This window comes from Mus musculus, chromosome 9 (assembly GCF_000001635.26).
Source record: "Mus musculus strain C57BL/6J chromosome 9, GRCm38.p6 C57BL/6J".
NCBI lineage: Eukaryota > Metazoa > Chordata > Mammalia > Rodentia > Muridae > Mus > Mus musculus.
Genome location: NC_000075.6, coordinates 44,732,179 through 44,741,675, shown reverse-complemented (window position 1 = coordinate 44,741,675; position 9,497 = coordinate 44,732,179). Strand labels below are relative to the sequence as shown.

The 9,497-nt window shown below is 50.9% G+C and overlaps 1 protein-coding gene and 1 non-coding gene across 33 annotated transcripts in view; both read left to right on the top strand.

Annotated features, from left to right (window-relative positions):
• The first annotated feature begins 4,728 nt into the window (after positions 1-4,728).
• On the top strand, positions 4,729-4,863 carry Gm24166. The gene has a single exon (XR_003948467.1). It is a non-coding gene; the product is annotated as a small nucleolar RNA SNORA2/SNORA34 family (small nucleolar RNA).
• Positions 4,864-6,427: 1,564 nt separating this feature from the next.
• Positions 6,428-9,497, top strand: part of Phldb1 (pleckstrin homology like domain, family B, member 1) — a 48,941-nt gene continuing 45,871 nt past the window's right edge. For 28 of the 32 annotated variants that reach the window (XM_030243978.1, XM_030243976.1, XM_030243975.1 and 25 more), the window contains exon 1: positions 6,428-6,551. The gene's annotated coding sequence lies outside the window, so the exon portion shown is untranslated. Of the gene's footprint in view, positions 6,552-6,675; positions 6,695-7,164; positions 7,268-9,497 lie in introns of those variants that run through there. The other 4 variants (NM_153537.4, XM_030243977.1, XM_006509916.3 and 1 more) reach the window with 4 other exon arrangements.

Below are 9,497 nucleotides of genomic sequence, written 5' to 3'. Positions count from 1 at the left end.
CCATCCGTAATGAGATCTGACTCCCTCTTCTGGAGGGTCTGAAGACAGCTACAGTGTACTTACATGTAATAAATAAATAAATAAATAAATCTTTATTAAAAAAAAAAAGAAATGTGCTTATCCCTCAAACGGCATGGCGCCTTGTCAAACGTGGTAGTATATGCCTGTGGTCTCAGCACTTGGGAGGCAGAGGCAGGTGCATCTCCATGAGTTTGAGGCCAGCCTGGTCTCTAATGAGTTCCAAATACAACCCAACCCCACCCAAGTAAAAGGTAATACAAAATGGAAATTAAAAGGGGGTGGGGACTACAGAGATGGCTCAGTTGGCAAAGTGCTTTCCATGCAACATAACCTGATCCCAGCCCCCTTGTAAAAACCTGGGTTATGGTGGCTGTGCAGTGGTGGTGCATGCCTTTAACCAGCACTCAGGAGGCAGAGACAGGCAGATGTCCGAGTTCGAAGCCAGCCTGGTCTTAAAGAGTGAGTTCCAGGTCAGCCAGGGCTACCCAGAGAAATTCTATCCTGAAAAACCAAAACAAAAGAAACAAAAAACCTCTAGGGGCCAGAGTAATGCCCAGAGGTTATGAGCATTTGATGATGCTCTTTCAGAGAACCCAGGGAGTTGGTTTCCAGCACCTATATTGTGGCTTGGAACTATAATTCCAGTTCCAGGGGACCTACTGCCCTCTTCTGGCTTCTATGGGCACCAAGCACACCCACAGAGCACATCTTTAATCCAGCATTTGGGAGGCAGAGGCAGTCAGATTTCTGTGAGTTCCAGGCCAGCCAAGATTACATAGTAAGACAGTATCTTTAAAAAACAAGAGTAAGGAGTACTGGAGAGGTGGCTTAGCGGTTAAGAGCACTGACTACTCTTGCAGAGGTCCTGAGTTCAATTCTCAGCAACCACATGGTGGCTCACAACCATCTGCAATGGTGTCTGATGCCCTCTTCTAGTGTGTCTGAAGACAGCAACAGTGTACTCACATACATTAAATAAATATTTTTAAAAAGTGAGGAATATGTTTCTTCAGTGTACTCACATACACTAAATAGATAAATATTAAAAAAAGAGTGAGGAATATGTTTCTTCTCTTGTAGGCTTCTTAGAAGCAAGGCCTGGGAGTGATGTCTTACTACAGAACCATCTCCCTCCTTTTTTGCACCCTTTTGTAGACAGACTTGCAGCTCTTGTGCTCTTTCAACACAATGGGTAGAAAAATCCACACATTGTTGGCTGTGCATTGCTGTTATGCAGTAGTAGGACAAATCTCTAACAACACTGTGCCTCACTTTGTACCAGGGACTTTGTGACTGACACAAAGCAGGCCTTTATAAAATTGAGGCCACCTTGCCCAACTCACAAACAGAAGTCAAGTTTTAGCAGGGACTTCTCATCCTGTCCCCTGCCAAAAAAGGAAAGGTGTTTTACTTTGCTACTCATTAGGCAGGGCTAAATGATCATATGTCTGAGATAGCAGTGTGACCCAACAAAACCATAAACTTAAAATAGTTTCTTATTCGTTCTTGCTAGATTTTTAGTATTTTTAATGTGTTTGTGTCTGATTGCCTGGGTGTAGATAGGTCCACATGAATGCAGATGCTGGCAGAGGCCAGAGGTATCAGCCTCTCTAGCATTGGGGTCATGGGGTGACAAGTCACTTGGTGTGAATGAACAAAATTCTGGTCTTCCCGAGCAGTTTACTAAGCCCCATCTCTCCAGCCCCATTTGGTTTGGTGGTGGTGGTGGTGGTTGGTTGGTTTGGTTTGGTTTGGTTTGAAAATAATTTTTACTGCCACCAGGTTTGGTGGCACATGCCTCTAATCACAATGGCAGAAGCAGGCAGATCTCTATGGGTTCAAGGCTAGCCAGATCTACAAAGAGTTCCAGGACATCCAGGGCTACACAAAGAAACCTTGTCTCAAAAAAAAAAAAAAAAAAAAAAAGCTTAAAAAATTATTTTAGGCAGTGGTGGCGCACGCCTTTAATACCACACTTGGGAGGCAGAGGCAGGCAGATATCTGAGTTCGAGGCCAGCCTGGTCTATAGAATGAGTTCCAGGATAGCTAGGGCTCCACAGGGAAACCCTGTCTCAAAAAACAAAACAAAATTATTGTCTTATATTTTTAAATTTTACAAATTATTTTATGTGTATGGGTGTTTTGCCTACATGTGTATATGTCTGCCAGAGGAGGGCACTGTATTCCTCGAGACTAGAGTTGAAGACTATTATGAACCACATGTGGGTGCTGGGAATCAAACCCAGGTCCTACAAAGGATTGGCCATTGCTCTTAACCACTGAGCCAACTCTACAGCCCCTAAATATACCCTTTTAACTCACATGATTTTTGAGTTCGATCTTTATAGATGACAAGTTGTGTTGTAATATCAAATCGTTGAAAATACCTTAAACATCCTAGTCCAGCTCTGGGAAACACCTGGGTGTCCCCTGTTTGACCAGGTGTATTAACAAACCAGAACAGGATCTCAAAATAGTTTGCCCTGCAAATCCAAGGCAACGAGAGAAGCAGAACTGATTTTATTTCCCAAATAAGGGTGTATGCAGTGCTGGGGATGGTATTCAACACTGCATACCAAACAGCACGCAGCCACACTCTACATGTGCTACACTCTCTGTCCTCAGTGCTTGCTCTCAGGCAGGAGCTGAGCCACAGAGGTGACCAGTCTTCAGTCCTGGCCAAATTTCCCACACAGTTTGATTGTATTAGATTTGCATCACAAGTGTGGACTGTGCAAATTTTGTAAGACCAACTGATAAAATAGTGGCTTACCTCAGTTAAGGTAAACTTTGAGCCCTCTTTTCACCAAACTGGATGGAGTGATCACTGATGCCACCACACCTACACCAATGGTGGCATTTAGGACCCAAAGGAGTCACAGAGGTGTATGACACAACTTTTCCTAGGGAGACACAACACACAGGTCTACTTACTCCAGAAAGGGAACCCACAACAGACCAAAGTAAAGCTATCACCTGTCTTAGGGTTTCCGTTGCTGTGAGGAGACACCGTAACCAAGCAACTCTTTTTTTTTTTTTTAATTATTTATTTTATTTATTTATTACATGTAAGTACACTGTAGTCTTCAGACGCACCAGAAGAGGGCGTCAGATCTCATTATGGGTGGTTGTGAGCCACCATGTGGTTGCTGGGATTTGAACTTCAGACCTTCGGAAGAGCAGTCGGTGCTCTTAACCACTGAGCCATCTCACCAGCCCACCAAGCAACTCTTATTAAGGACATTTAACTGGAGCTGGTTCACAGGTTCAGAGGTCCATTAATCAAGATGGCAGAAAACACCGTAGCATCCAGGCAGACAGTGCTGGAGAAGGAGCCAAGAATTATACATCTTGATCCAAATCAGTCAGGACAAAACTGACTTCCAGGCTGCTAGGAGGAAGGTATCTAAGCCCACCCCCCACAGTGACACACTTCCAACAAGGCCACACCCTCCTAATAGTGCCTCTCTCTGGGGCAACCACCACACCACCAAAGTCCAGTTTAGTTAACCAATGAGTTTTACTGGGGTTACTTTATTTTATTTTTGTAGTTACTTTTGGGTGATAGGTTAATTACAGGAGTAGAAATGACTCAAAGATGGATGTATCACAAGGCCACCCCAGCTTGAGAGCTCACTGAGCTGGGAACTCGTAGCCCAATACTGAGCATGCATGCTGCTCAGCAGGCTGGAGAGCAGCTTTTCTAAATGATTCGGTTGGCTTAAACCTCTTCCAGGCAGCTGTTGTGGTCTGGTTTGAAGCTCAGCCTGTCTGAGATGCACTCTTGGCTTTTTTATTCCTTACTCTGGCAGGGAGGGACCTAGAGAATCTGGTCAGTTTCAGGGACTTCCTGGAGCTATTTTGAGTTGTTTACCTTCCTTAAGGAACTTCCCTGCAGGAAAGAATGTTTCAATCTTGAGGAAACTATTACACAACCAGAGGGATCCTTTCTGGGAGAGGGAGTAGACTACAGCGGCTGCTGGCCAAATGAGTACCGTTCACCCTCTTCTGGAGCCAGAGGGAGCACAATTTGAGAAGAGGGACCAAATGGGAGGTGTGCCAAGGGAAAGGCAGGAGGAGTGTGGAAACCCACTCTTGACAGCCACAGCTAAGTGCAGAAGGCTTTGAAGAACTCACCCTTCTTTCCACACCCAGCCTCTGCCCTCTCCCCCTGCTTCCATTTCGGAAAGTCTGAAGCTTGCTTGGAAAGCTGGTTGGTCTCTGCTTTCTTCTCTTCCTCCCACTTTGCGCTCGGAGCCGAGCTCCCAGCTGCTCGACCTCTTGCATAACTGTGAGAGAGCACTGGGCTTCTTGATGGGCTCCAGATGTGGAGTGGGATGAGGGTGGAGGGGTGGGGGCAGAAGGTCTTTAGTCCCCTGAGTGCTCTAACTGTGGGAACACAGAGGCTGGACACAGCAGGAGATAGGACAAATTTCATAGAGCCTTGATCATAGTGTCAGCTGGACAGTGAGACACTGAGAAAAAATTAGGTGCTATTTTAGAGCCCCCTGCCTCAGCGTCGTCACCTGCCTCTGGCGGGTTTAATGATTGCCTGACCAAGTTAGTCAGCAGCCACCCGAGGTTAAGAAAAAGATGGAAGAATTTGAGATCCCCCTAATCAGAACCCCTCTCCAAATGCTAAATTTGCAACAAGATGATTTTGTTTTGCTTTCTCTTTTTGTTCAAAAAACCAAAAACAAAAACAAAATGGCCCTGAATCAAGGCTGCAGTTTACTGAAGCTGTTGGTTTCAAGCAGGAGCCTAAAGAAATATCTTTCTGTGGTCTGTTGGCCATTGCAGAAATTGTAAGTCTTATGGTCAATTCATTAGAAAGAAACATCTGGAAGAAAAAAGAAAAAAAAAAAAACCAAAAAACCACCACCAACAACAACACACTAGAGCAGCATGAAAAATACTGTTGTGATTGACATATGCCTCAGGAAGGTTGGCCAGAGCTGAAATTGTTCCTTGAGCCTCAAATGATACGAAGAGAGGTAAAAAGAAGCTGCTTATATCTTGGGACTTTCTGGTGACCACAGTGCACTTGTCACCTCTGTTAGCTAGAGGAGGTGGCAGGTAGGACTCCTTCTCCTCCTCCCTCTTGTTCATTGCTCCACAGTCTCAGGTTTAATCGCCAGCTGTGGATGCCCCCTACTAATGCTAGTTCTGTCAATGAGTGACCAAATTCCTGCAGTTCAGTCTCCTGCCATTCCTGAGAGAGAGAGAGAGAGAGAGAGAGAGAGAGAGAGAGAGAGAACACAGAACAAAAGCCACTGGAACAGAACTGGGTTTGTCCATTCCAAAGAGGACTTTCATTTTAAATTTTCTCCAACCCATCCCATCTGGACCTTAAGCCAGACTTGGGGGCTTCCTGCTTGTTCCTTCACTGAGGAAAAGCCTCTGCCAATCCTTTAGTGCAGGTTAAAGAGGCCCAGTCTAGTCTGAGTTCAGCTCCCATGAGGCCTCCCAGCCGTCTCCTGGGGCAAGAGCAGGCTTTGCAAGGTGCGGCTACACTGTCAGCTTGGATTTCGGGGTGCGGGTTGGACTGCTGAATGACTTCGCCAGGCTGGGCTTATAGACTGCCCCCCTCCCTCTTTTCTTCCTCAAACTCCCACTCTTCAGCCAACCTGGTGTCTTTCTACCCTGCCTCCAGCTCCAGCTGCAACCCAACAATTCTTTAGTGGAGGTGAATGGACAGAGGCAAAAAGGCCGGCTCCATTCAGCTTTCCTGGGTCCTGTGGTTTGCACCACACTTTTTTGTTTGTTTTTGTTTTTTGAGACAGGGTTTCTCTTGTGTAGCCCTGGCTGTCCTTGAACTCATTCTGAGACCAGTCTGGTCTCGAACTCACAGAGATCCACCTGCCTCTGCCTCCCGAGTGCTGGGAAAAAGACCACCATCATTTGGCTTACAGCACACTTTCAACGGACCTTGCCTTCACGTTCATTTCTGAAGCATGGTGTGCAATTATTAAATCGACAACTCTCTATGGTGGGGCTTGGAACAGCAAAGGGTAGGGGCTGACCTGGGTGCCCTCAGTTGATGTTCTGAAAGGAAATTGAGCATCTGTGGTAGGGCTGCGCTAGGACTCATGGGGAGTCAGGGGACGATTCAGGCATCTTGGGTAGGCGGAGGTAAATAAAGAAGTGCTTCGAGGCCCAGAGTGGAGGGTGGTCTAGGAGGGTCGGAAGGGGAGGGTGAGAGGAGAGTTTGCACGGTGGTGGCCCTGGTGGTGGTGGTGGAAAGCCCAGCTGTACAGATGAACAAAGCGGGCGCTGTGCAAGCGGGGGAGGTGCTGCTGTGGGAAAAGCTGGGTGGGGGCCTTGGGCTCCAGCACCACAAGGGCGTCTTCTCTAGCTGGCCAGGCGGACAGGACGGGATGGGGGCGGGGACTCAGGGAAGCGGGGCGGGACAGTCTCCCTCTCCTCCTACTCAGCTGGCTCCAGGGGAAAAGCAACAGAGTCTTCGCCAGCCTGAGGCCGCCGCGGCCCACTTGGGCAAAGGGGCCGGTGTCCCCCCAACTCCCCACAAGGTAAGCGTGCCCCTCCCACTATGCCTCGGGGTTCCATTCGCCGTCTGGCTGAGTCTACAGAAGGGAAAGTCCCCGGGACCAGACGAGACCAGTCTGGCCCAGCGAACTGGGTAGAAAGGTGCGGAAAAAGGGGGCCATGCCAGGTGAGTGCGTTGGCGGAAGGGGCTTTGTGGGCCGCCCTCGGCGAACTGCTTGCTCTTGCCCTCCTGAGTCGTTGCCAGCGCCACCGCCAGAGGGGGCCCTGGTATTAAGTGGAGGAATTCCCCCCCCCCAAGTCTTGCGGGATCTAGATCCTCCTGTGGGCACCCCGATGGCCAGTATCCCACACTTGCAGTCTCGGGTTGGGTACGCGCGCGGGACCTTGTCTACAGCATCGCACATGGTTCCTCTCCACATCAGCAGGACCACAGGAAGGGGGATCCCCTAGGCGTCTCCGCTCTTGTCCTCGTTCCAGCTGCCTGGATGGACTCAAAAAGATGTGGAGTTCAACTCTGAGGCGTGGGAGGGAGTCAGGGAGGGATCCTGGGGTTTCCATGTCTAGGGTCTCCTGGGCACTTTTCCAGGACCCCCGTTATCTATGAGGGTCCCCGGCGACCTGGGATGACTGAGCCGTTGGCTCCCGCTCCGCCTCCGCGGTCTGGATCCAAAAACAGCGCGGAGTTCCCCAGCCGAGGTCGAGCGCCGTCATCGGACTCCCCCGGGATGGGGAAGCGAGGGTAGGCGGCTGGGTGGGGTCGTGGGGCGCGGGGTTGCCCTGGCGCCGCGGACGCTTCCGCCCAGGCCAGCGCAGCGGGGATTTGGCTCGCGACTGCGCGGCCCGGCGGGGGACCCAGTGAGCCGGGGTGGGGCTGCATTCTGGGCCCGTTAGCTCAGCGGTCCCGGAGGCTCCCGGAGACTGACTCATCGCACTTCGGGCTCACTCCACAGCGGTCACACAAACAGAACTGGCCACTAACACGGGCGTCCGCACAGCTCCCACGCACAGCATCCCACGCCTCACCTCCGCGCACCCGCAAGACACGTCACACCGACAGTCCAGTGTCACCCCACGGGTGCACACGTGAATCCTCACATGGGCCTCGACTTCACACACTTAGTCCGCTTCACACCACGCACTCCACGCGCTGGGAAGGGTCGCCCGGGAAGACTGCTCCACTCACGCAACCTCCCCGCACGCACGCACCTCCCTCCACATGCCAGCCCCCTTCCTGCAGCTGCGAGGCCGCCCCCTTTCCCTGCTGTGCAAACAAGCGACTTTTTCTCTCTCTGCCCTGCTGAAGAAAGGCCGCTTGTCCCCGGGGCCGGACGGGCGGGGCTGCCGCAGCAGGCGACCCAACACTGCTGCCTTGTCCCACCCGGTGGCCTGGGGAGGGCCGAGCCTCTGCTGTGGGGAGATCCACGAACCCTGCGGGTTTCCGAGAAGTGCACCTTTCCAGCGTCGCTCCCCAATACTCCTCCACCCCAACTACTCTTCCCAGCTCTGTCTACTCTGTCCCCAGACTGTGCAAGACTCTGTTCTCCCGCTGCTGGGGATTCCTCTTTTCCTAGCTGCCCTCCGGTTCCGTTCCCCGCTCCAAGGTGCTCTGAAGCGCCTGGTTTATCCTCTCCTATTTGGGGAATGTATGCTAAGTCTGCCCCCTCCCTCCCCATCACCACCACTCATGCTTCTTAGGGTTCCCTGGCCTTCCCTACAGTCTATTTTCCTAGTTCACTATCTCATCCCCAAAACTGCTGTTATTTTTTGAGACAAGGTCTCATGAAGCTCAGGCCGAGGCTGGCCTTGAGTGTCTGATATCCTGTCGCCACATCCGGAGTACAGGGAATTAGGTTTACAGGCATGTACCACCACACCCAGGCTCTCCTCACCAGCTTTCAGTATTTTCTCCTGACTTCACACTCTATTATCCCTGCACCTCGTCCTTTCTACAAACCCCCCTTTCTCTCTGCCTATTTTTATTTCTAATTTCTTCTCTACACGCCTGGCTTTGGACACTCCCCCTGCCTCTCCTGGGCATTCTGCCCGCCCGGCCTCAGTTTCCTTCCCGTCCTGACTCCTTCCTCTGCCGGTGGCCCTTCCTCGAGGGCGTATGTGAGCAGGGAAGACGAAAGAAAGTCATTGTGACCAGAAAGGCCTTGGCCTACTGCTCTGCATTGCCCCTCTAGAGCCACCATTTGACTCCTGTGAGACCCAGGTGAGGGAGGGGGACCTGGCATTTTGCTCCAAGGCTGGCTTTGGACCTTTCATCTTGGGCCCCTTGGGATCCCAAGGACTTTCTTCAGTGCTCACTGGTGTCAGGGCTGGTTGGCTCTTCCCAGAACTCCCTTCACCTTTGTTCAGGTGTTAAGACCCGGAGACAGGTGGTGTTGGCTGTTAGCACATTGGGGATGGGGCTAGGGTTACCTGTGTCAGACCCCAGTCCTTATGCTCTAGTGTATCTTTCCCTATGTTGATAATACAGGCACAGCCAGGCCCTTGCTACCTGACTAGCTGGCTAGGAGGTGCTTAGCTTTCTGCATCTGGGTGCAAGAGGGTTACAGAGAGGGCTAGGCCTGCTCTTCAGCAGTGGAAGCCACACCACAAGGCTTTTTTTTTGGCAACTGGGCATAGCTGAGTGGGTAATTAAAGCCCTGGATATAGATAGCCACTCAATGGGACCATAGCAAGCCAGCCAGTGGAGGGCGTCAGGGGACAGCACAGCTTCTCCAAGGGACATGGGATTAGGGTCAGAGAAGAGGCCACCTAGGCCACGGTGAGATCCCTCTATCAAAGCACCATCTGAGCCCAGGTCAGGTTGGTCTGGTGTCTTTTTCCTCTGCTGTGGGTTAGGTTTCTGAGCTGAGGCCATAGCCTCGTACCTTCCAATTGCTGTGCGGTTTCTTATCTTCTCTTTACACCTCTCTCCTTATCTCCACCTCTCATTTCACCTCCTTATTCCTGTCTAGCCT